General features: G+C 44.4%; 1 protein-coding gene and 1 pseudogene across 1 annotated transcript in view; both read right to left on the bottom strand.

Moving 5' to 3' along the window:
- The window catches only part of LOC126252565 (glutamate receptor ionotropic, NMDA 2B-like), a 423,608-nt gene that overhangs the window by 218,909 nt on the left and 177,267 nt on the right, over positions 1–27,432 (bottom strand). The window lies entirely within an intron of this gene.
- LOC126253899 (5S ribosomal RNA) lies at positions 24,202–24,319 on the bottom strand (annotated as a pseudogene).

The raw sequence follows: 27,432 nt of genomic DNA, 5'->3' as shown, positions 1-27,432 counted from the left end.
GGAGATCACGAATGTAAAATTAGAGAGATTCGAGCGCGCACGGAGACTTTTCGGCAGTCGTTCTTTCCGCAAACCATACGCGACTGGAACATGAAAGGGAGGTTGCCACACACTCTTGCGTGGCTTGCGGAGTATAAATGTAGATGTAGATGTAGGTAGCCGAAGAGGTAGCCGGCTCAGTAGCTCAGCGTGTTCGGATAGAGGGCTGGCTGCCCTCTGCAATTAAAAAAAAAAATTAAAAATTAAAAAAGAAACTGAGTGAAGTATTCAAGAATGGACTTGCAGGGGTGTCATGTGACGTCAAAACGAGCTATGTGGGTGGGAGCGGTGGGGGAGGGGGGGGGGAGGGGAGGAGCGGTAGAGGGTTCCAAGCGACCTCTTGTAACAAGTAGTACATCGGTCATCAACTAAGTATTCCTACCCACCACCCATTATCTGTTACATAAACAGAAATTCTTCTACAGCATAGGAGTTGACAAGAAATATCTTTTTCAGTCTGTTTTCAATTTTAACTTTGCTTTCTCTCTCTGACATTTTGTGGCACTGTGCAAGTGATCAAATATTTTGGTGTCAGTATTTTGCACCCGTTTTATATGCTAAATTCAGCCATAATGCGAAAAAATTATGGTCCTTTTTCCGTCTGCAGTTATAATTATCTACATCATCGGCCCTTTTAAATTATAGTACATTATCTGTAACAAATTTCACGAAGCAGTAGCGAAAACGTCAGATTCCTTAGACTGATGGAGCTGGATAGGATTTGTCGTCCCGTCGACATTGTGATCATTAAAGACGCAGAATACGCTCGGAACGATTCGAGAATGGGGAAGAAAATCGATCGTGCTCTTTCAAAGGAACCATTTGCCTGGAACGATTTAGGGAACTCACGGAAAACCTTTATCAGGATGATCGGACGCGGAATTGAACCGCCATCCTGCTGAATGCGAGGTAAGTGTGCACGACACGATATTTGGCAGGTGTAGCAGTTTCCTTGGCTCTTCAGTGTATAACGCAGTGTTATGCAGTTAACGGATGCTCAGCAGAGTTACAAACTGTCACGTGTAATCAATGAGGCTATCCAAAATCCTCATCACCTGACAGTAGCTCGTTGTTGTTAGTGGTATAACTATCTTCATATAACTATAATTGGGAATAGTAATTTATAAAAATCAGATTACGATACACTGGTTACCAGGATACTAATCTGCCTACAAATGTTGACAAATAGACTAATGATTGTGGAACTTGCAGCGGAACAATTAGTACAACAGAGTAAGTGCCAGAAAAGCCAGCAAAAGGTGTCTGTTTAATGAGAACTTTAATTTCCTTTCAGTATGTTATACCTTTTTATAAGTCACGATGATTATATTTGCTATAATCTGTGAGAACATACTCTTACCAGTTTCTTTCTATAGATACAGGTTCTGTAGCAAGCTTTTTGCATAGTCACTGTGACAAAATTGTCTTTGATGAGTCGTTTTGCTCTCATCAGCAGGATTCGTTTGTGAGTGTGCGACAGGTAGGCCTTCTTGTCCGAAAGTAGTTCACTATTACTCCTGGTTACTTCATTTTCGGACTTAGTATGGTTAAAGTCAAAGAGACCCTGTGAGCTGTGTTCTGATGTTGAAAAGAAGTAGCTTTTCTCTGGCGAAGGGTCAAGCTATTAAGGAGACATTGCAGTGCATAAGGAATCGTGTGAGACGAACTGATTTACTACGACGACCGTTATTTTTACGTGCCAAGATTAGCTTGTGAACATTCGTTTGTATTACTGGTGCGTGTTTCCGCGCAGCTTAATCTGTGCTCATAGGTTGCTATCATGAACTGTTTGGAAGCGGGTTACCGCATCAAATATTGCTTTACTACGTCACGTGCTAAAATGAATTCAAAGATTTTAACCTCTTCTGAAATGTAAAGATTGTATATATGTATGTATGTATGTATTGAACTGGGGACCTAGAAATGACGGAGTGGCTTCGTCCTCGCCGTAGCCCTCAGTGGTTCACAACCCCCCACAACAGGCTACAGCAGTCCACTCACGCCACCGCCACCCCACACCGAACCCAGGGTTATTGTGTAGTTCGGCCCCCACTGGAACGCCCCCCCCCCCCCCCAATCCCCGGGGAACGTCTCATTCCAGACGTGTGTAACCCCAGTGTTTGCGTGGTAGAGTAATTATGGTGTTCGGGGTACGTGGAAACAGTGTTCGTGCAGCAATCGCCGACATAGTGTAACTGAGGCGGAATAAGGGGAGTCAGCCCGCAATCGCCGAGGCAGTTTGAAAACCGCCTTACAAACCATCCACAGGCTGGCCGGCACACCGGACCTCGACACTAATCCGCTGGGCGGATTAGTGCCGGGGACCGACACGCCTTCCCGCTCGGGAAGGAGTGCGTTAGACCGAACGGCTAGCCGTGTGGGCAACGTAAAGATTAATCATTTAAGGATCAGGATCACGGCTGTTAGACGATGGTTCTTTGGTTTATAAACTTCAATCATGAAGTTGTAGGTTGAACATTCGTTACTGGGCTGTAAAGTTTCCCTTGTATTTATAGTCAAGATATTGATTGTAAAACTCAAGAATTTATTTTACTGAAAACCGTATCTCTCTTTGTATTTAATCTACTTGAAAATGCAGCACTGGCTGGCCGCTTCTTGTTGTCTTTAGTAGCTTAACCACGTGACACAGTCACCCTGGTGGGTAGCCACTCGACTATGTACGTAGCTCTAAGAACTATAAATCATAATAAGTAGATTTACATGTTAATCAGGTTTCCAGTGTGATAAAGGTAGATCGTACTGTGATACACTCCTGACTGCTGCCAGGAGACAGTGCCCTGAAAGGCCTCACTTTTCTTGTGCAATGTTCCGTACTGCATTGCCATTAGCGGAGGATTCTGTGGAAGCATAGCACTGCAGCATTGCTGAAGCGATAGGCAGCCAGCAAGTGCCGTATATCGGATTGCTGATTACGCAACGTGCCTGTTTACGCATTGCGAGATAGACAAGACCTTTGACCACGAACCGGCCAGTGCAATAAGAAGACTGGTGTCTTACATAAGGGGTCAAACGATTTCTCTTGCAGCAGTCTACAGAAATGTTATCAGGAAAGTGACTCAAAGTGGCGCATTGGCACAGTAAATTAGAGACTGTCTTGTATGAATGACTGTGACTTTTTAGCACAGCCTAGTAACCAGGCACTGCTTCACTGTGGCTCAGCCAGCCGCCACCATGAACCCAGCCAGCTGACACCACGGCACCACCTACTAGCACCACTCCCACCTTCTGGGACTTGGCACCGCTCCATTTGTGAGCCACACCAGACTCGCCCCACTCCTGCTCAGGGAGCAGTGGGTCATGCCCAGGGCGGGTCACGCCCTCCTATCTACACAAGGTGCACGTGCTGCAGAGCATTCGCTGTGCCTAGCAGGGCTGGGACTTCTCCATGAGGCTGCCATCCTCATCAAGTGTTCGGGTCGTCTTCCGCGTCACTGGAACCATTCGCACACAGCATCAGACGCCTGACTGGGATGTGTGCTGCTAGCTGGTGGATGGCGTCGGCATTCCGGGCGCTAAACATCACCGTGCTGCACCGTCTTCCCTCGCCACACACCCAGAGTGGCTTGGCTGACACAGCAAGGCATCAGAGTGTAGATTTATGTGTTGTCATAAAGTGAATAACTTGTTAATGTTGTTTTACTAAGCTACCACCGGCCTCCATCCTTGCCAGGACCCATTGCCGACACTTAGTCCTGTGCAAAAGTGGCGTGTCACCCCTGGTTTAAAGAGGACGTGGGAGCTTAACATTTGCCTCGATATTTTTCTGCTGAGGTGTGACGTGCGCAGGTTTTACAGAATGAGGGTTACTACATCAGGCCGTAAATTCATTCTCATGAAGCAAATAATATTCAGAGTACCTGTACCTCTGCGGTGGCTTACCGCCGGCCGGAGTGGCCGTGCGGTTCTAGGCGCTACAGTCTGGAGCCGAGCGACCGCTCCGGTCGCAGGTTCGAATACTGCCTCGGGCATGGATGTGTGTGATGTCCTTAGGTTACTTAGATTTAATTAGTTCTAAGTTCTAGGTGACTGATGACCTCACAAGTTAAGTCGCATAGTGCTCAGAGCCATTTGAACCATTGGGGAATTGGCTTACCACATAATCACGGCGTTTCTCCGCTGCGTCCTTCAGTTACGCTGGCTGCCCGTTTGTGATCACTTGAAAGCGTCCAACGGGTATGCTGCCGTCTCGGTAGATCAGATTTATGTGTGACTCATTTGATAACTACAAATTTCAGCAACCACACGCCCCATCGGAGGCCGTTCACGTGATTATAGCTGTATGAGGTGTTTGTGACTTCTGGTCAATGGGTGCCACCAGTTCAGCGCTCATAATATTGTGCTAAAATGTCGACGCAGACATGTCCACCGAGAGAGGTGGCACTGGATTCGCATTCGAGAGGACGACGGCTTAAATCCGCGTCCGGCTATCCTGATTTAGGTTTTCCGTAATTTACCTGAATAGCTTCAGGCAAATTCCGGGGTGGTTCCTTTGAAAAGGCACGGCCGCTTTCGCACCTCATCCTTCCGTAGTCCGATGGCACCGATGACCTCTCTGTTTCGTCCCCTCCCCCAAACCGACCAACCAACCAGCAGACAGGGCCACACCTACTGCGTTGCACAAGTGTCGAATAACTTCCTAGGCGGTACTACGCCGTGATGGGAATGAGATCAAGGTCATTCAGTGAATTGAGATACAGGTTGTCATTGCGTAAGACACTCTTATCTCCTTGGTTCCACTTATTCATCGATGTCGTAGCAGCACTCTGTGTACGAGATGAGATATCTCGGATGCCATAAATCTCCTCCGCTGTACTCACTTTATTGTACGTCACTGGAAAAGGAAAGGGTATAATGCCTTTGTCAGGAACATTCAATTCGTGTAAAGATTTCCTTCCCCCCATCGGCCGGAAATCACTTTCGCAGTTGGTGCGCCGTGTAAGACCCGCCGTTACTGGGGTTTAAGCTCCCTCTACAACGCTCATAACATCAGCGAATCAATAAGAAAGGGGAAAAAGACTGTGTTTCACTACAGTAACGCTAGTAAGGCCAGTAAGGCCATTGACATCTGAATTGCTACTTGTTACATTTACATAGCTTACAATGATGACCTCTTTATCGGGTTGCAATTGAGTACGTAGAAGACTTTGGATCGTTTAACGTACATTAGTGCTCCACGTTAGGAAAATTTTTAGTGTTATCGCAAGAGTAAATGTGAACCTTTCGTTATGAAGACAGTGGGTTCTAAGAGTCTCTTGTGATTTCCACTACACATACTGAAAATGTAATTTATGTAAGAAAGTGCATTGTCTTTGCACGTGTTACTTGTGCAGTACTGATTTGGGATAAATGAAATGCGAATCAAATCGCTACACCTAAAAATTGAACAGATGTATCCAACAAATGTCGCTAATAAGACTGAAGCGACGAAGTAGGTGTGGGAGATGACCGCAGAATACGCACCCGACTGACGCTGGGAAATAAACAGTAAACAGTTATGTGGAAAAAACTTTTAAAAATTATATATAAATATTCGAAAGTAAGGAAACAGCTGCTAATATTTAGAAGTGAGAATATTTTGATAACCTATGACTGCGCCTCAGCTTCCATTTGCAGCCTCCTGAGAGAATATGGAGATGAGGACTGGCAGTGGTGTAGCAGCTTCTCAGAAATGAAGATGAGTGCTGTGCAACAGGTTGTTCAGCATCCAATTTACCTTTCACATACAAAGTGCAGAGATCCTTAATGAATCGAAGCGCGATTCAAAGGCCTCTCCACGTTACTTCCATGAGTCGCTATTAAAAACGCGGAAAGCTGAGAAGGAACGGGATAAATGTCTGTGTTACTGTTCCAGACCTGCTCATTCACACTTACTAACACACAGCAATTAAAACACGAATAGAATTAAGCATTATGGGAATATGAAATATGAAGTGTACTTTTCAGTCATTTGAGAACCTCTTCGATGGTACTAGTGATAAAACTATTTAGCATGTGTCCGTATAATGCGTCAAGTAAAATGTTCAACGGGTTGCGGATTAGAGACAGACTGTAACCGTTTTGTATTCATCCGATGTGTGGTTCTACACCAATTTCTGTGAAGCCTACAATAAATTTCATATGCGCTTGACTTGTAAGGTCTTATCATCAGGTTTGGCTGGGAATACTGTGCCACGCTAACAGTAAATTCCGATGGGCCGATGCCTGCCTCACGGAAAAGTTCACTGGCCGAAAATACAATCTGCTTACGTCATATAATCGTAATTTGGCATATCTTCACCAGTATCGATAACATTACTCTACATGACTGTAATAGGTTCTGGATATGGGAAAAACTGATACTCAATCGTTTTTGCGGCCAAAAACTATGCCAATGGGCCATATTAAATGGCTATCACATACTCGCTTTTACCAGAATATCTTTCAGAGTCTGAACTGCCTGACAGTTTTAATAGACAATCATCAGGCACCTAATGATTATGGACTTGAAAATTCGCGTAGCCTTTCTATATTTTAAAGGAGTTTCGTGCGCGTCGTCTGACTTACTTTTTGTAACAATATGCGTGCACGAAGGAATAATCAAGAATAACATCTTACCAATCAGTCATTCAACGAGGAATTTTGTCTGTGACTGTATGGATTTATAGCCGAAATGTCGACGTAGGAAATAGTAATGACCTTTATGCACTCCCGGAAGCTATTCAACAAAGATGTGAATCATTCTTAGATCTGCATGTCAATCACAAACAACCAAGCCTTAGAATGGTAAGTGATAATGCATATATTTTAACTGCTAACTTGGCCTAAGTACACTCTCAGACAGTCAGACTCATCACGCCACCAAGTCGTCCGTGGTGCTGTAGACAACGGCGCTCAGGTTGCTGTGCTTCTTAACTTGAAGATCCATTTGAAACTACCCCTCATTGCTGTTTAAAGGAAAACTTACGAGCTTACCGAGTATCGAACCAGATTTGCGAATAGATTCAGGCCTTCCTTGCAGATAGAACTCAATACTTCGCTCTTAAAGGAACAAAATTGACAAATGTAATTTCCGGAGTACCGCAATGAAGTTGATACTACCGTTACTTTTTACAGTGTATATAAATGAGCAAGTAGAAAGCGTCGAAAGCTCCTCAAGACTGCTTGCAGATGATACGATTGTCCATAATAAAGTAGCGACGCCAGAAGACAGTATAGATTTACAGAATGACGTACAACGGACTGAAGAATGGTGGAGGCTCTGGCGGTTGACCCTAAACGTAAATAAATCTAGCATATTGCGCATACAGAGTGTACGAAATCCACTACCGTAGAACTACTTTATTGATGGAAAATTGCTAGAAACAGTACCTATCGTAAAGTATCCAAGGGTAACTACTCAGAGCGACCTTAAGTGGAATGAACACATAAAATAAACAGTAAGAAAATCAGATGCCAAACTGAGATTCATATGAAGCATCTTCAGGAAATGTAAATCATCCAAAAAACAAGTTGGTTACGAGGCGCTTGCTCGCCCGATCCTTGAGTATGGCTCATAATCTGGGACCCTTACCAGGTAGGAGTCCGCAGCTTGTTGTCGTGCAGTAGCGTTCTCGCTTCCCTCGCCCGGGTTCCCGGGTTCGATTCCCGGCGGGGTCAGGGATTTTCTCTGCCTCGTGATGACTGGGTGTTGTGTGATGTCCTTAGGTTAGTTAGGTTTAAGTAGTTCTAACTTCTAGGGGACTGATGACCATAGATGTTAAGTCCCATAGTGCTCAGAGCCATTTGAACCTTACCAGGTAGGACTGCTTGAAGAGATGGTGAAGATCCAATAAAGTGTTGTGCGTTTCGTCACGGGATCGTTTGGTCGACGTGAGACCATTAGACAGCTGCTCGATAAACTCCAGTGACAGACGTTACAAGAGAGGCGAAGTGCATCAGGGAGAGGTTTGCTATCGAAATTTCGAGAGCACTTTCCGGGAAGAGTCGGACAACGTATTACGTCCTCCTACATACGTCTCGCGAAGTGATCACGAGGATAAAATTCGAGAATTTAGAGCTGATGCAGAGGCTTGCTGACAAACATTCTTCCCATTCGCAATTCACGAGTGGAAGAGGAAAGTGGGGGATGCGCGAGTGGTACAACAAGTACCCTCCGCCACACACCTTCAGGTGGCTTGCGGGATATTGACGTACGTCAAATGTAGATCGCGGTGTACCCTATCTTTCAGCCGTTGAGGTAAGGAGCTGCAATTACTCTCAATTTTCAGCCATTCGGAACAAAAAATGCGTCTATTTTTTTGTTCTTAGAGATGTAAACAAGTAGCAGGCATAAATCTGTATGCATCTGTCCACAGAAAGTATCGCCAGATGCTCTTTATTTCATTGGTACCATGAGAAAATTACTATTCGGATACAATTCTTTAGCCGGCCGCGGTGGCCGAGCGGTTCTAGGCGCTTGAGTCCGGAACCACGCGGCTGCTAAGGCCGCAGGTTCGAATCCTGTCTCGGGCATGGATGTGTGTGGTGTCCTTAGGTTAGTTAGGTTTAAGTAGTTCTAAGTTTAGGCGACTGATGGCCTCATATGTTAAGTCCCATAGTGTTTAGAGCCATTCGAACCATTTTAACAATTCTTGAATCAAAGCAAACTGACAGAAAGTGAATGTATCGCTAGATGAATAGATTGAAAAATCTGGCATATGAAGTCACTAGCAAACTGCCAGAAAGTGAATGTATCGCCAGATGATATTTATTTCACTCGTACCACGAAGAAAGTGAATATATCGCTACATTTTAGTTTCACTGATAGTACCGTAAAATCACCCTTCTGAGACAGCCACTCGTACACTTCCACCAACATTTATACGAGTTGGTCGAGGGTTAATATGGTGACTTGTACAAAATTACTATGAGTGAAAGGTTGTAATCGGTAAGGGAACACTGTCGTTTACACAAAACGGCAGTACAAATACAATTTTACAATTGCACTAATGACGCATTAAAATATGTATCAGAGTCCCCCACGATCTCTTGCAGACTGGAATAGTTGCAGGATCTGCGACCGCTCCGGTCACAAGTTCGAATCCTGCCTCGGGCATGGATGTGTGTGATGTCCTTAGGTTTGTTAGGTTTAAGTAGTTCTACGTTCTAGGGTACTGGTGACCTCAGATGTTAGGTCCCATAGTGCTCACAGCCATTTGAATTTCTGTTATCAGTCTTTCGACTTTACAGCCCTGTTCTCCACCTTTCCCTCGGTTCTTTTCATCTATTCAACTCTAAGTGAATACTACTGCTACCTTCCTCTATAATTTCTATTAATTTACTTTTCATACTGTAGTGTTGTTCTAACCCTTTACTGCTCCTTCCAGCGTCACAGCATCCTACAGCTGGATGCGTTAACATATATCCCTCCCTCTGAAGAGAGCCTTGCGTGGATATCTTTGCTCACCTAATGTTTTCATGAACTCGAATTTGCGAGGGTGAGGGTTCCACAAGCCCGTTCGGCCACGCAGATTTGGAGAACTTCATTGGCTAACACATTTAAGGGCAGTCCAGCCAGCCCTGTCGACGCAATCAACATGGTCTCCCTTCTGTCGCAGACAGGGAATAACTCTCGCTCACCTCATCCACTTACTCGACGAAAACTTGTATGGCATCAACGAAATTACATTCAAAAACTCATATCGTATAATTAACATAATCTTTTTATTTCACCCAGGCCAAGTGCTCAGAGATATATTGATGAATTGTTTATTTTCTTTCTTACCTGAAAATACAGGATAATTTTGAGCCTTTTTTTCTGATTTGCTGTATGTATGACTTTTCTTTTCTGTAATGTGTTCTCAACTGTGTAAATTTATCTTGTTGAATCTTGTGCTAATCGATCATGAAGATACGTGTAGTTGCTAGAACAAGTCACTGCGTAAATAGCACTATTCGGCTGCCAGAATAAGTACCAACGACAGTTTCACGCCGTATACCACAAGGTTCCAATGTGTACAGTATTGAAAGGCATAAACATGTAGTTGCCGTAGTGGTAAGAACACCACATTCCTATCCTGGAGGTTCTGGGTTCAGTCCCGGGTGGTGGCGGGGATTTCCGTCTTTTCAAGAAGGCCCCAGGTCTCTGAGAATGCTAGCAAATGAGTAACGGAATCTTTCCCGGGAGTAAAAGGTAATCGTGCGATGGACTCGACAGCCTCCCCCTCCCAGTGCCAGGCGAAGAAAGGCTGCACTCTGCCTGCAGTCAGTCCGAAAGCACAGTCACGGGCTTCATCCCCACATTTTAACAGAAATGTAAAGTAACTAAGTTATGCGTAACTCTTCTAACGCCTTAAAACATTCCAATATCTATGAAGTTGGGAGTGAAATGCACAGAGAATTGCTCTTTCTTTTCATGTCGCATACATCGGACGGTATCTAGCTGCCGTCGCTGCCACGTGCCTCTTACAAGTTGGTATTGAAATGATGGAAACATTCACCGTACGACCTCTTTTGGAGCGCATATAACTGTCGTCTGGAGAGCAGTAAAGTAGCGGCTGTTACGAGCACCAGCGCATGAAAGCGGCCTGCCTTTCCGGGAAGACGGGCGTCACCTCTCCGAATGCCGAGCTGCTATGAAAGGGTGACACAGGACTGAGAGATTGGCATGAGCGCAGGAACACCCTCACGGCAGGGTACAAGGACGTGAGTAAAGGCATCCCGCTTACCAATTGGACATCATTCTGAAAGATGGTAAAGGTGTTATCTTGGTGGACAGCCGGCCGAAGTGGCCGTGCGGTTAAAGGCGCTGCAGTCTGGAACCGCAAGACCGGTACGGTCGCAGGTTCGAATCCTGCCTCGGGCATGGATGTTTGTGATGTCCTTAGGTTAGTTAGGTTTAACTAGTTCTAAGTTCTAGGGGACTAATGACCTCAGCAGTTGAGTCCCATAGTGCTCAGAGCCATTTCATTTTGGTGGACACATTATTGATGATTACAATATCTGGGTTTATACAGTATCTTTATCTTCACATTACAGTGTCCTTCAGAAGAATATAGACATTGTAACCATCAATAATGTATCCATGCCTCGACTAGCTAAAAGGACGATAAAATATTTCTTAGCCCCTGTGGGGAATGAAGAAATAGTTGCAAGTGTAAGGATTGTGGATTCTATGACATGTGTAAGTTTGGATCGGTACTGGATGCGTACTCGCACAGCCGAAGTATACAACGTATTTTACATAATGTGCAATACCAAGGGGGGGAGGGGGGGATACTTTATGCCTGTCCTAAAAAATCTAAAAACAATCAATATTCGTTAATTGTTGTTGATTTGTATTGACAGCTTACTTTTTAAAGAGGTATTGATGTGTAAGTGGCGTCCAGAACCCGAAAATTTCGTTTATTACAACCTTAGCAGTATCAAGGTACTTTTAAAAACGTGTACTAGCACTCATACTATGATTATCACAGAAAAAGAAAAAAAGAACCTGATATCGAAATTTGGTTAATTGTTGTTGATTTTTCCTCATAAATAAATTTTAAAGAATTACTGATGTGTAAGTAAGGTCTTGAACCTGAAAATATTGAGTATGTCATTCACTGGAGAAAGTGACATTTACTACTAAGACTTAAATTTTTGGATTAACCGGAAAAGTTAAAGCATTTCTGGAAACTGGAAGAATATTTAGTTAAAAACGATGAATATTTTTTCAAAATTTTAAAATATAGAATGCTGACTAGATTACAAGATTTTCAAAAGGTACGCATAAAGTACCACACCCCAACACCCTCTTGCTATCGCGAGGGTTAACGCGATCACTCATAAGTTTGCACTTGGCTGGGACTCGAACCCGGATTTCCCGCTTATCGCATGTGTCGCAATTAGCTGACGTCAGTCCGCATACGCGAAATTTGAATATATAGCGTAATATTCGTTGGACTTACTTCAGTCGGGATGACATAGCCCATTAACCCTGAATTTCGCATTACTGTCCTAACGGATATATCCGTCGTACGTCCCGCATTCATTTCTGCGGTTACATCAACGCAGTGTTGCATGTCTGTTAGCAATGACAACTCTACTCAGACGCTACTACTCTCGTTCGTTAAGTAAAGGCTGTCGGCCACTGCATTGTTCGTTTTGAGAGATAATGCCTGAAACTCGGTAAACTCGGCACACTTTTAACATTGTGGATCTCGGAATATTGAATTTCCTAACGATTTCCGAAATGCAATATCCAATGCGTCTAGCTCCGACTACCATTCTGCGTTCAAAATCTGTGAATTCCCGTCGTGCGGCCCCAGTCACGTCGGAAGTCTTCTCACATGAATCACATGAGTGCAAATGTCAGCTCCGCCAATGCCCTGACCTTTTATGCCTTGTGTACGCGATACTACCGCCATCTGTCATCTTAGTGTATGTCATCCCAAGCTGCTGTGGCAAATTTCTCAGGCATCAGTGCAACTGTTGTTGGGGATCCACGTAACAAGATGATACCAGAACGCTTTTGGTGTCTCTGGAGGTTAATTTCACATAGTATCACCCTCGTACACGCGTACATTTAGAGTATCCCACAAGGTAGTGTACAACTTCAGTTTCATGTATGTCGACTCGTAATTAGAGAAACAAAAGAAAACATGACTGATGCACCAAGTCTCTTCTTTTTTCCTTCTTGTTTGGAACGTACTGGATATGTGATTTGCATTTCCAAGTGACAAGAGCAATGTAAATGGGCAAAAGATTTATCTTGTTGCAGTTTGATATGTGATCCATAAATTAATCGAAGAAACGGGCGTGCGCAAGAGAAATCTTGGGTTACTGCAGTGAAGCACACAGCCAAGTTCAGAGAAATTTCGGAAAGTGATACCGGAAACAACCAGCCCCTCGGCCATCCATAATAAAATGGCACAGGAACTTCATGTAATCAGGGACTGTGGATCTGAAGCACCACGTAGGGTGGCTAAAGAGAAGTGAAGAAGATTTGCAGAGCATTCGACACGTTTTCGAGAGTTCACCACAGAAATCAGTTCGTAAGGCATCAAGAGAATTGCGAATCCGTCGTATAACAGTGCACAGTGTACCCCGAAAGTGCTTTCATTTGTTCTCAGATTGTTGCTGGAAACTGAATAAAATGACAAAAAGGAACGTGCTGCATTCACGAAGGACATTATTGCACTTTCAGCCAGGGATGAACTGTTTCTGGGGAACGTAGCATTTTTTATGGATCAACTTTTTATGTGGTTGGAAACGCATTTAGAACTTGGTTAGAGAACCATAAAAAGCTTTCTGGGCAGGTGAATCAGAAAAACTTTACTTTTTTCTTTAAATTAATTACAAGTCGAGTTATTTGATATTTAGTTTACATTTTAGGACACCCTGTACTGGGCGTTAACTTGGCAAAATTGCCGCTGATCATTTGCGTGTTGAGTGGTGGCAATTGCCATCCGGGAGAACGTTTCTGTTCTGTCTAAAAAACTATACCCACGATCGTTACTGTTGCACGCCGATGGTCATGGAGTCTTTCTCCCTCCCTCCCTCCCTCCTTGCCTCCCCCTTCTCTCCCTTTGCATGTAGGTGGGCTTGATAGAAGTGTTACGTTACTTTGAAACAAGAGAGGTAGTCAGATGGGTATTTTTTTTTTTTTTTTCAAGAAGTACATAAATTGTATGGTCGAAAGTCAAGGGAAGAACAGTCGCGTATGAAGGTACGGCTCCTATGACGCCCAAATGTTGTGACTAGATGCAGAATATTGAGTGAGTGTGCACACATAATCCAAGCACTTTGGCAGGCCTGTAGCGAACACTGCGGCTCGTCGCAAGGTAGACTTTGAAGAAGAGAGGATCGTCAGTGCCAGATGTGTGGGTCATTGGACATCGGAGATGACAACAGATTTCGTGTTTCACAGGTTAACAATTTACTGAACTGACAAATATCTTAGCACAGTGTTTCGATATGGCAAACCTCTGAATTGGAAAACTGGAAGTTTTTCACGGATATATTTCTGGTCACCTTCTCACAGCCGTATGTGGCCATCAGCGCTGTTCTGTGAGTCCGATAGTGGCAGGTTTGTACGTAAGACATCAGGACTGTGTTTCTATTGGGATTGTACATAGACAAATACATAGCCTAGGAGTCAGCAGCTGATGACCAATTCGACTCACTATGCCTCCCATGTCTTCTGGCCGCTGGGTTCCTTCGAGGGGAACCCCCATGGTAGGAAGCTCATTTCCTTCGAGTTGAAGGCTGACGTAAACTGAACAGGTAGTCATGCAGTTTGTGGATATCAAGATCAGCGCCAAGTAGAAACACAGTAGAGAGTGAACGTAACGAAAGCAAGTAATGTCAGCTCAAAGCAATATCGATGAGCAAAGCCCTAATCCCCATAATGCTCTTAAACACGAATGCGCGGTGACACGGAGATCCAAGTCGAGGTCCCAAAAAGCGACCTAACTGTTATATTCATGAATCGCTGTGACAAATGCCTTAAGGACGAGATACGAGTTAGTGATCCATCCATCAATTTCGTGGAATAACGTGTTGATACCAGCCCATGGGCGTCAAAGTCGGCAAGTGAACTGCACGTTTCCGACGGCCGGTGGCAGCCACACATCCCACTTGCACTCGGAGCTACTTTTCTGCGTGACGCTACGCAGACCCCGTCTAGTCGCGGCTCTGACACCATCGTTCGTGCTGTAGTTCAGAGAGCTTCGCACTTGTTGCTATTACATTAGCTGGACTTACTTCTTGCTGTATTATTTGTAACGAGTCTTCGCACACTTGGAAAAAATACGAGTTAAGTATACCTTCTGTGTGCAGAGTTAAATTTTCCCCTAATCATTTCAGCTCCTGTCCAGCTTCCCTACGTTGACAGTTGCCTTAGCACTCTGTAGCCAACCTCTCCTTAGTGTTGTGTACAAGGGCGTACACAACAAGGTTTGTTAAGTACAGGATGCGGTGTGGGAAACTTCCTTATTTGAAAGGCGGGCTTCAGAGCGGCCGTTACTCATTGTAAAGTGTGAGGGAGCGCATCCGAAAAGGTGAGGCCTAACGTTCTTTTAAAGGTTAATTTAGTAGCAATTATGCAGTGGACGAGAGATGAGCGTTCGTTCGTCATGGCTACTTGCTGTTGCAATAGCCGTTCGATACCTGAAGTCAGGGAACAGTTTAATATCGAGCCTGCATGTCGTGGTCCTTATGGAAAATCGGTGGTTGTGTGAGAGGACACGTTAATGGATACTAGTAGGGTGCAGAAAGAAAACTAGGACCTCCAAGAACTACCAGGGCACCAGAAAACGTCGAGAAAGGAAGACTGGCGGTTTTGAATTCCTCCAACCTTTCTGCACCCAAACATGCAGCGGCTCTTGAAATTTACAGTCGCAAAACGAGACGAATTCTTCATGAGGACTTGAAATTTCATTCAAATAGCTTGTGTGTACGTACTTCATCTAGGCGATTTAGTTTGACGAAAAACGCATGTGAAGCCTTGGTCAGAAACGTGAGTCATGACGTCCTTGTTCTTCAGTGACGAGGCACATTTTCATTTATCTGGAGGCTTGAGTAAACGGAACATGCGATATTGGAGTGGCGCGAACGTATGAGAATTTCAATGGCAGCCCCTGCATACAGAATGTTTATTGTGCATTAACCAAAATTGTCATTATTGGTGTATGCTTTTTCGAAGAGAGCGACAGGGCAATTACAGTCACTTCTGTGCGTTATGTCCAGATTATTAAGGGGTTTTTTCTTTGCGAACTTGAAGAAGAGGACATGGGTGAGGGCTGGTTCCAACAAGATGGCGCAACAGCTCACACGGAACGAGCGTCAATGACTCTTGCTAGGAAACTCCATCGACCGTCTCAGCTCTTAGAGAGGCGATCAACAGTCCCAAGGACGCTCGCTATATTTAGCCTACTGCAACTTATTCTTATGGGGGTATCTTAAACCCTTTGTGTCAACCAGCCATCCATGGACCCTGGAAATGCTGTAGAAAAATGTTCGTGTTGCTGTTGCCAACACAGACAGTGACATGCTGGACAAACTGCACTGAAATTTCCGATTTCGACACTCCAGACGCACTGAGTAGAACGAAGGCCATCTTAGGGATATTATTTTCGAAACCAAATTAAATAATACTTTTAATGTACCTCTATGTAAAGAAAGGAGATTTAAAGCTATATCTCTAGTAGTTTCTGTTTTATGGTTTTTTTAATAAGGAAAATCCCCCATCGCGCACTGGAGGTGGCAAAATTCACGACATACTTCCTAATACAGTGTAGGGCGTCCTTTTGCCTGGCGTAATGCAGCAACGCGACGTGGCATGGACTTAATAGGTCGGTGGATGACCCCTGCAGAAATATATAGCCATGCTGCCTCAATAGACGTCGATAATTGCGAAAGTGTTGCCGGTGCAGGATTTTGTGCACTAGCTGATCTCTCGATTATGTCCTATGACCGTTAGATGAGATTCACGTCGGTGAGTCTGGATGACCATATCATTCGCTCCAACTGTCCAGAATGTTCTTCATATCAATCTCCAGCAATCGTTGCCCGGAGACATGGAGTATTGTCATCCATAATAATTCGTTGTTGTTTGAGAACATGAAATGCAAATGGTCTTCAACAGGTTAGTTTGGACCATAGGACCCAGTCCACTCCACGTTAAGACAGCTCACATTATTAGGGAGAAACCACCAGATAGCATACTTGTTGACATCTGGGATGCATAGCTTCATGGGGTCTGCGCCACACTCGGCCCATACCATCAGCTCATACCAGGGGATATGCTCATGCGACCAGGGAAGACTCCAAAGGTGCGAGAGACGCTGTAAGTAATGTCATGCTTTTAGCAAAGGTTCTCACGTCGGTTCGTCTGCTGCCGTAGCCCATTAACGCCAAAGTTCGCAGCACTGTCCTAAAGCATAAGTTCGTCGTAAGTCCCACATTGATTTCTGCTATTAATTGAAGGAGTGTTGTTTGTCAGTTACTACTGACAACTCTACGCAAAAGCTGCTGCTCACGGTCGTTAAATGAAGCCAGTCGGCCACTGCGTTGCACGTGGTAAGACGCAATGCCTGTATTTCAGTTTTCTCGCCACACTTCTGACACTGTGGATCTCGGAATAATTAACTACCTAACGATTTCCCATGCTGCTAGCTCCAACTGCCATTCCGCGTTCAAAGTCTGTTGATACTCGTCTTGCGGCCACAATCACATGAATCGCCTGAGTACAAATCACAGCTTCGGCCGTGCCATGCTCTCTTGTACCTCGTGTACGCGTTGCTACCGCCATTTGTATATGTGCATATCGCCATCCCATGATGTGTCACCTCAGTGTACTATACCGAGCGAATATCCATCTCTATGTGATATGTTCATCGTGAACTCTGGAGTTGTGGCAGCCGAAATCGGAAATAGCTGCCAGACAAATAATATCTCCACCAATTTCTCAGCCTGTCTCAATATAGTTGGAGTTTTCCTATATGATCATTTCTGTAAAAAATGAATGGCGATGACATGTTTGGAGACCAAAAATCTGTTCATAAGAAAAACTTTCAGCCGTGCCCTTTCAATTAAACCACCCAGGAATATGCCTGGACGGATTTAGGGGAATGACGGTAAACCTAAACGTGACTGACTGGACACGGGCTTGAACCGTTATCCTCCCAAATGCGAATCCATTGTGCTAACCATCGCGGCATCTCGCTTTGTCCTCAATAACAGTCAACATAGATTACACAATAAATTATCTTCCAGAGTCAGGTCGTTCTGTTCGTCCATGAGATCGAGAGTGCCATTGGCAAAGGCACTCTGGTAAGTGCCGTGTTCCTTGACCTCAGGAAGATATTCGATGCAATTCTACATTGTAGTTTAGTGAACAAAATATGAGCTTACCGAGAACCTGACCGGACTTGTGATCGAATACAGGACTTCCTTGCAACTGCAGTAAAACTTCACACGTCTTACTTAACGGAAAACGTCGACAAATGTAATATTATTTCGGAACTGCCGCAAGAGAATGTTACAGGCTCGTTACTATTGAGACTTAGTAGATAACGTTGCAGGATATTTGAGCCCATTCGCCAGCCATTCTGTTGTCTGTAGGAAGATCGCAAAGTCAAATGATTACAGTGAAATGCAGGACGACCTGGAGAGGATCAACGATTCCTGTAGAGATTTTCTGAACGTAAATAATTGTAACGTACTTCGCTTAAGTAGGCCAAGAGGTCCACTACTTTGCGATTGCACCGTTCGTGACAAACCATGATAAACCGAAAGTACCGTACAGTACCTAGAGTAACCGTGCAAAGAGATTTAAAACAAAATTACCACAGAAAACAAACAGTAGGAAAAACAGATGCCATTGGTAGAATCGTATGGAAGTGTATTTCCCCACGAAGAAGTGGCTCAAAAATGGCTCGTCCGACCGATTCTCGATTACTACCCATCAGTTTGCGACCGTTACCAAGAAGGGTTAATACAGAAGATAAAGAAGATCCAACGAAGAGCAGCGCGTTCCTCACAGCATCGTTTGCTCGATGCGAGGGTGCTATGAAGCTGCTCAACAAACTCCATCTACACAAGAGCAGTTGTACATCAAGGAGAGGATTGTTGTCGACATGTCGAGAGCATGCGCACCAAGAAGATTCGGTAAACATATAACTTCCGCCCTCATACGTCTCGCGAAATGAACATGACGGGAAAATGGTGGAAGCTGGATGTCATAAAGAGGAACCTACGATTATTCTTCCCACGCGCCTGTTGTGGACAGAATACAAAAGAGTGGAAAAGAGATTGGCTTCAAAAATGCCCTTCACCACGCACCGTAAGGTGGTGGAGTACAGATGTATATGTAGATAGATATGTTCATAATTGAAATACTGTAAACTATACCCTTGACCAATGGGAATTCAGTGTCATTTCAGCGTACTGTATATGCAGTTGGTTTACAGTCTACTAAAAACCCCCACTACATTCAGTCAGACGTAGTAATAATCTCAATGGAACATTATTTAATCGGTGGAGTCATCACTGAATCACGTCATCAAGAACTGCACGCCTAAGCAATGTGACTTGCTCATTTATGAGGTTAAATTGAAATAAACGTGTACAGACGATAGTGTGATTAGTTCGTAAGTCAAATCATGTATGATACTGACCTTATGCACTAAGGTGACAAAATGAATGGGATTCCTTCTAATATCGTGTCGGACCTCCTTTTGCCCGATGGAGTGCAGCAGCTCGGCATGACGTGGCCTCAAGGAGTCGTAGGAAATCCCCTGCAGAAATACTCAAACATGCTGTCTCTATAGGCGTCCATAATGCGAAAGTGTTGCCCGTGGAGGATGTTGCGCACGAACTGATCTCTCCATTGTGTGCCATAAATGTTCGATGGGATTCATGTCAGGCGATCTGAGTGGCCAGACCATTCGCTCGAATTGTCCAGAACGTTCTTCAAACTAGTCGCGTACAAATGTGGCCCAGTGACATGGCGGATTACAATCCATAAAAATTCCATCGTTTTTGCAAGCATGAAGTCCATGAATGCCTGCGAATAGTCTCCAAGAAGCCGAAGACACCAGAGGACTCAGTCCATTCCATGTAAGAACAGCCCGCACCACTGCGGGGCCACCACCAGCTTGCACAGTGAGTTGTTGACAACCTAGGTCCATGGTTCAAATGGCTCTGAGCGCTATAGGACTTAACTGCTGAGGTCATCAGTCCCCTAGAACTTAGAACTACTTAAACCTAACTAACCTAAGGACAACACACTCATCCATGCCCGAAGCAGGATTCGAACCTGCGACCGTAGCGGTCACGCGGTTCCAGACTGTAGCGCCTAGTACCGCTCGGCCACTCCGGCTGGCAACCTAGGTCCATGGCTTCCTGGGATCCGTGCCACACTAGAACCCTACCATTAGCTCTTTACCAACTGAAGTTGGTACTTATCTGACCAGGCCACGGTTTAGCTCTCTAGGATCCAACTGATATGGTCACGAGCGTAGGAAAGGCGCTGCAGTTAATGTCATGCCTTTAGTAAAGCCACTCTCGTCGGTCTACTGCTACCAAAGAGCATTAACGCCAAATTTCACATCACTGTCCTAAAAGACATGTTTTTCATTCGCCCCCCATCGATTTCTGCAGTTATTTCACGCAGTGTTGCTCGTCTGTTAGCACTGGCAATTGTTCGTTAACGCTGCTGCTCCCGGCCCGTAAGTGAAGGTCGTCGGCCGCTTCGTTGTCCGTGGCGAGAGGTAATGCATGAAATTTCGTACTGTCGGCACAGTCTTGTCACTCTTGATCATGGAATATTGAATTCCCTAACGATTTCCGAAATGGTGTGTCCCATCCGTCTTCTGCCGTCATAGTCTGTTAATTCCTGTCATGAGGCCATAATGACGTCGGAAAAGTTTTCATATGAATTACATGAGTCCTGCACTGTCCTTTTATATCTTGTGTACGTGTTACTACCGCCATCTGTATATGTACTTTAAAACGAACGTAAACAATCTCGACTGCAGGAAACCTTTGGTTTTGTGGTCACCGGTTTCGATCAGTTGCTGACCACCTTCAGACGGCGGTGATGGCGGTGAACGGACCAGGTGTCATGAACTCCACATACGTCACCTGTGTATGTGCATATTGATATCCCATAATTTTTGTCACCAGAGTGTAAAGGACTTTGGACAGATATTAACAAAGGTAACGGATGATGTTCCCACGAGACAAATGACGAATACAATGATACTGAATTTTTGATTATTTATTGTGATACATAGATATTTTAAATATGAAATTATTGATAATGATGTGATAATAAACAATAACCTACGGAACTGTTAGAAATCGATTGGGCGTCTACGTGCAATGTGCATGTTATATCCTTGTTACGTTCCAGGTTGATACATTTTTTTCTGTGGTATCCTGTGAAAGAGAATGGCGTCCATTGGTGTGCTGTTACAGGATGGACATGTGTAATAACATCTACGAAAGTAATACATCATCACAGAACGCTTCACGAAGGTAATCTGTTTCTGAAGTTATAACTGTATGAGACAGCAGATTGGTTAGGGCACTGGACTTGAATTCTAGATGACGTGTCCTGTCATCCAGATTTTTCTTACCATTCTTTCCTCAGTGTGAGATCGTGCTAAGCCTCTTGTACTGTAACCGTACGTAACTCAAACATTATTTTCCCTTTCTTCCTTCTCCTAAGGTTCAAGATACCTCATAGTAACATACCGTGTCTCAGCTACCGAAAGTTACGCGACAGCATGAAGTTAAATTACAGTAATCCAGGACGCCTAAGATATCTCTCCTCGCTACATCAACATTCGTACTCAGCGCTTCCCAACGTCCACACACGGTATGACTCCGTGACTTTGACACTGAGAGAGAGCTTTACAGATTAGCGGAGCTGTGTGGGTCAAGGTAAGAGAGTTCATCAGGGCGCCGCGTCGCAGAATGGGCTCGCGGAATTTCCCCGCTGAAAATCGATGTCTGCGCTGTCATCCGCCGTCCTCCTGCCCGTCCTCCCCCACCCTCCCCCGCCTCTTATGACGTGCAGCAAAACAGCCACCCCTTGCACCGCTGCCACAGCGAACCGCAGCCTTCTCCGCCAGCTGGCGGCGACAAGGTGCGGAGCCAAGTGACTGTCAAACTGAGAGCACGGGCTTCTATATTATCTTCCAGCCCCGGCACGAGAACATCGGCTTATCGAACAAAGCCTCGACACCAATGTGGAAAGGTTTTTTCGTGTACAATTTACCTTCGGCAGCCGTACGTATCAGTCATTTAACATATTCACTGACGGAAAGAAATCGCAACTCCAGGAATGGGTTGTGCGACGTAAACGAACGTTGGTAGACCAGTTTCTTCATCTGAAAGATGATGTCTATTCAGATTTCGGACCAGTCACGTGAAAGTGACGCTATTAGCTCCACTATGAGGATGCAAATCAGATTTTCTTTAAATACACGCTGTAGTGGTCGCGAGTGTTAGGTAACTTCGAGACTGGACGTGGTGAGCTGGTATTGTCAAGAATGCCTTTAAGGCGACAAAGACGCCGTTGTCGATGCTCAGTGACTTAAAACGAGGTCTTTTGATAGGGCTAAGAGAAGTTGTATGCTCCTTCCAAGATATCGCAGAAAGATGTGGCAAGAATGTAGCCACTGTTTTTTTTTTTATTTGGCCTTTGAGTGTGTACTCAATTTAGCCATCGTCAACACATAGTGACAATGTACACATAATTGAATAAACAAATACAGAAATGCATATTTACAAGAATAAAAAGCTTAACTGTTACAGGTTTGTACATATTGTTTTAAAAATTGAATTGAATTGAATTGGAAAATAATTAAAAGTGCGTTGGCTTACAATTCACACCAATTCTGAAATATCTTCATCAGCAAGACATAATTATAATTTACGTACAGCATTAAAACCTACAGATTGTGACAAGTACTCTTGATGAAGTTATCACTTTATATAGACGAACGTCTTTAGTACACAAAAGAGAAGAAGTTGGTTGAGGAAGATGGTAGCCCATACTCAGCAATGTCTTCAGAAAGACCAACCGTTCACGGTCAAATTTGGGGCACATAAATAAGATGTGGTTGACATCAGCCTCCGACTCAGGATCACACTTACATGCTGGTGAACTGTAAACGTTGATCCGATGTAGATGTTGTGGGAAAGAGGCATGATTGAAGCGGAGTCTTATGATGGTAGAAATCGTGGATCGGTCCAGATGTGTCATCATCACTGCTGGCTGTGATGGTTACGAGAGGGTACAGTCAAGAAGACCGGGCTCTTGCCGGACACGCGGCACAACCCAAAGAGAAGAAGATCGTATTCCGCGTGTGGTTCTGGTCCATCGTACTGCATCTGCAGCAGCAATTTGAGCAGTAGGCCACAGCGACACAACGAAATGTTAGACATCTGTTACTTCAAGGACTGCTCCGAGTCTGCATTCCATTAACCCCAAACTACTACAATTTTCGACTTCATTAGTGTCAAGCGAGAGCTTATTTCAGGGCACGAGGTTTGTTGTCTTTTCTGATGAAAGCCAGCTCCGCCTCGGCAGCACTGATGACTTTGTCGGTTAAAAGGAGGCCAGGTGAACGCCTGCAGCTATCCTGTCCGCAGCCTAGACACACTCAACCAAGAACTCAAACTATGGTCTGGGGTGCTCTTTCGTTTGGCAGCAGGAGCACTATCTTGGTATTCCCACACACCCTCACTGCAAATTTGTATTTCAGTCTGGTTATTCGACCTGTTGTGCTGTCATTCATGAACAGCATTCCAGGAGGTGTTTTACAACAGGTTAACGTTTGCCGAGATACCGCTGTTGTAACCCAACATGCTCTACAGAGAGTCGACCTGTTGCTCTGACTGGCGGATCACCAGATCAGTCTCCAATCGAGCTCATATCGAACATCATCAGACGACAACTCCAGCGTCCTCCACACCCACATTAATCGTCTTTGTATTGAGAGGCCAAATACAACAAGCATGGTACTCCATTCCACAAACTCACATCCGGCACTTGTATAACAAAATGCATTCACGTTTGCATGCTTGACTTCAACATTCTGGTGGTTACACCAGTGAATAATGTACCATTATTTCACACTTACAATGCCTTGCCTCACGCGTACCTTTGATCTTGCAGTGTTAATTATTTAAGAATGTTAGCTGGACAAATGTATTCGCGAAACTTCGTTACTCTACACTAATTACTTTTTAAGCACTCCGTCTTCAGGCCACAAGTGGCCCATCGGGACCATGCGACCGCCGTGTCATCCTCAGATGAGGATGCGGAAGCCGGCCTGTGTGGCCGTGCGGTTCTAGGCGCTTCAGTCTGGAGCCGCATGACCGCTACGGTCGCAGGTTCGAATCCTGCCTCGGGCAAGGATGTGTGTGATGTCCTTAGGTTAGTTAGGTTTAATTAGTTCTAAGTTTTAGGCGACTAATGACCTCAGAAGTTCAGTCGCATAGTGCTCAGAGCCATTTGAACCATTTTTTTTTTTTTTTTTTTTTTTTGAGGATGCGGATAGGAGGGCCTTGTGGTCAGCACACCGCTCTCCCAGTCGTTATGATGGTTTTCTGTGACCGGAGCCGCTACTGTTCAGTCGAGTAGCTCCTCAATTGGCATCACGAGGCTGAGTGCACCCAGAAAAATGGCCATAGCACATGGCGGCCCGGATGGTCACCCATCCAAGTGCCGGCCACGTCCGACAGCGCTTAACTTCGGTGATCTGACGGGGACCGATGTATCCACTGCGGCAAGGCCATTGCCCCAATTACTTTTTGGTGCTGCATTTTTTTCCGTCAGTCTATTTTGTTTAAAATACGAGGGCTATTCCGAAAGTAAGGTCCGATAGGTCGCGAAATGGAAACCACGGTAAAAATCAAAAATGTTTTATTTGCAACAGTTAGATACACCTTGCAGCTACTTATCTCCATAGTCGCCGACCCGACTTAGACGTGTATCGTAGCGTTGTACCAACTTTCCCATACCCTCGCTATAGAAGGCAGCCGCCAGTGCTCTCCGCCAATTCTCTACGCTGGCCTACGGCTCGTTGTCTTGTGCCGAAATGTTGTCTTCATAACCAGCGGTTCATGTGACCAGAGCTGAAACTCAGAGGGAGACAATTACGGGCTGTATTGTGGGTACTCTCACAATTCCATTTGAAAACGATGCAGGAGCATCTTCATTGCCCCTGCAGAATGCGGCTGAGAATTGTCTTGAAGACGAAACAGCACGACAGTTATGTAATGTTAGCTGCATAGCTTCAGGGGAAATTTCTCACCAGGCCCCCGTACTTGGCGGCAGACACTATTTTCTAGACATCTTTACGCACTCACTGCGAGCTCAGAAATGAGAAGAGCGACGTGATGCTAACTGGGGTTATACTAGAGACACTACCCAACACATCTGTGCAAAGCTTTATCGGATTTTCATAGTCGTTTCCATTTCGTGACCGATCGGACCTTACTTTCGGAATAGCCCTCGTATAATAGCGACGCACAATGTTTCCAACTCAAATTTCTCTTGCGATCTGGCTATGACCAGATACTCGATCGGAGAATGATACTGGCGTGTCCTGTGCTAAACTACGGAAATGTTTACTCTTTCTACTTCGAATATGTGCTACAGCAGCTTTCGGCATTAAAGAAATGATGAGAATGTATTTACTGAGGCCGAACAGCTAAGGTCATCACTCTCCAATTCACACCTCCCCCCGCCTCCCTACGAGGGCAGAACCAGTGTACCCAACCTGTCTGCGCGTAGAGTAAATTCTGTGCGCAAGGTTTTTGAGAAATTCTTCTAAATGCTTTCGTAGCGTGTATCTGAGTAGCAAAATCGGAACCGGGCCAGTATTCAGCTCTTGGGTTATGCAATAAACGCCTAAAAATTAAGTCGGGGCTGGCCGGCATACTGACCCCTCGCTACAAACCTTCCGGAGGGATTTAATCAGGCCCTGGCTTGCCTCACTGTTCTGGAAGCGGTCACTTTAACATGTGTAGTTAGGCAAGGGTATCATTAAAGAAATCTTTTATCTTTTATGGCACATCATGTACGTGTTTGACTGTAAAACTATTTATTCGTAAAAGCCAGAAATGCAGTTCCTAACATGAAACTTCCTGGCAGACTAAAACTCTGTAGAGAACTTGCCCGCGGAACACAGAGGTCCCGGCTCTAGTCTCTGTCCGACAAAAATTTAATCCACCAGGAAGTTTCGTATCAGCGCACACACCGCTGTAGAGTGAAGATCTCTTTCTGAATTCCTGACATGTTGCTATTATCTAGTGCAGTACCGCGAAGTTATACTTAAGCCGATGTCAACAATACAGATTTAAATGATCATTTTTTCGAAACAGCGTACTAATATCTCACTGAAACGCGTAAGTTTTAAATTTGGCTCAAAGGTACGTACAACCTTCCTCCCTAATGTAATAAAATGGAACACCTTCAGCCGTCCTTACGATATTATTTATTATATGGCTACAAGTTTCGGTGCCTCGGTACACCCCTAACTGGCGAGGAGGGGGTTAACTTCACTCATACACACGATTCATCAGTGGCCAACGTCTATGAAATTGTTTTCGCAGACTACCTGTGACAACGATGTTGTGTCTCCAACAATCTGCTACCAACTGACACGCTCCAAAAAAGGATATCTTCTTTGAAATGTTTAACCACCTGGAGCTTCCACTTCAATCACTTAGATTTCTGGCATAGCTAAGAATATACCACAGTTTTGATGAGGAGGCGGCACGGTCCCCTTGTTAGAGCCGCACACTAAGGAGGCTTGTCGCTCCATGGCACCAGAAACTTTACATTAGGTCGAGTAGAAGGCTCACTGAGTTGTGCATTAAAGAGCGTGGGCACTCGCTTTCAGACCGCACTTAACATGAACATTATGCCACCAGAATACCCATCTGAACACAGCGTAGTATGTGCAGCATTTTGATTCACCCCTAAAACGTCGACTGTTTCTAGCAACCTAACTAAAATTAATAGATTTTTTTTTTAATTTATCTGTACACGTGTGCTTGAGATTCATCATCTCCTGGCTTTCCTACTGTATAAGGAGATCCAACGTAACTTCATTTAGGCTTTGGTCACGTAATAGGCAGTATTTCTGTAATGAGGTATGTAAAGAATAAAATATTATTATTGTTAATTCTCTAGCTCTGGTATTATTAACCATTCATAATATTACGCCATTTATAGGCGTCCTTTATCGGCCGAGCTTCACATTTGTTAGACTAAAATTTTAATAATTTTGTAGCCAAGCCTAACTGTTATTCCGGTGTCTAGATTACTGTTCAAGTATTTCCCTGTTTTAATTACTTTTGTACATTATATCACACTTCATTATGCCACGTGGTGCCATTTTCGCTGAGCTGTGAGGCCGTGTACACAATGTCAGTCTGTTTTTACCGTGGTCTGGTAAACTTTGATTGACGATGTGATTTGCCATTATGACTGTACTTTATGTCTTATTCAGATTATTGCAACGACGTTTTACTGTATGAATCACGTTTTCGATGTAATTTTGTTGCCCGTAGCTTCGCACCATTGAATTATATCAGGTAATTTTATTATATGTTGATTTGCGGATGCCTTTTCCTTATGTTAACACTGTAACGACAAAGTGTCTTACTTGTTCTCTTGATTTAGACACGTCATGTTTATATCCCGGTGTGTGTTGGTAAGTATATTTACATAATTATTCGTGTTAATGCTGTTGTACTCCTGGAATATTTTGACATGTAACCTCTTTATAAATTTTCCCACATTTGAAGATCACCGTTTAAAAGGTTGAAACCAGTAATCACTGTTTTCTACATATCGATCTTGACCAGATAAAGGTTTTAATAAAATTTCCAGAATTTCATGTG

This window comes from Schistocerca nitens, chromosome 4, assembly GCF_023898315.1.
Source record: "Schistocerca nitens isolate TAMUIC-IGC-003100 chromosome 4, iqSchNite1.1, whole genome shotgun sequence".
Classification (NCBI taxonomy): Eukaryota; Metazoa; Arthropoda; class Insecta; order Orthoptera; family Acrididae; genus Schistocerca; species Schistocerca nitens.
This window is presented reverse-complemented; position numbering and strand designations above follow the sequence as displayed.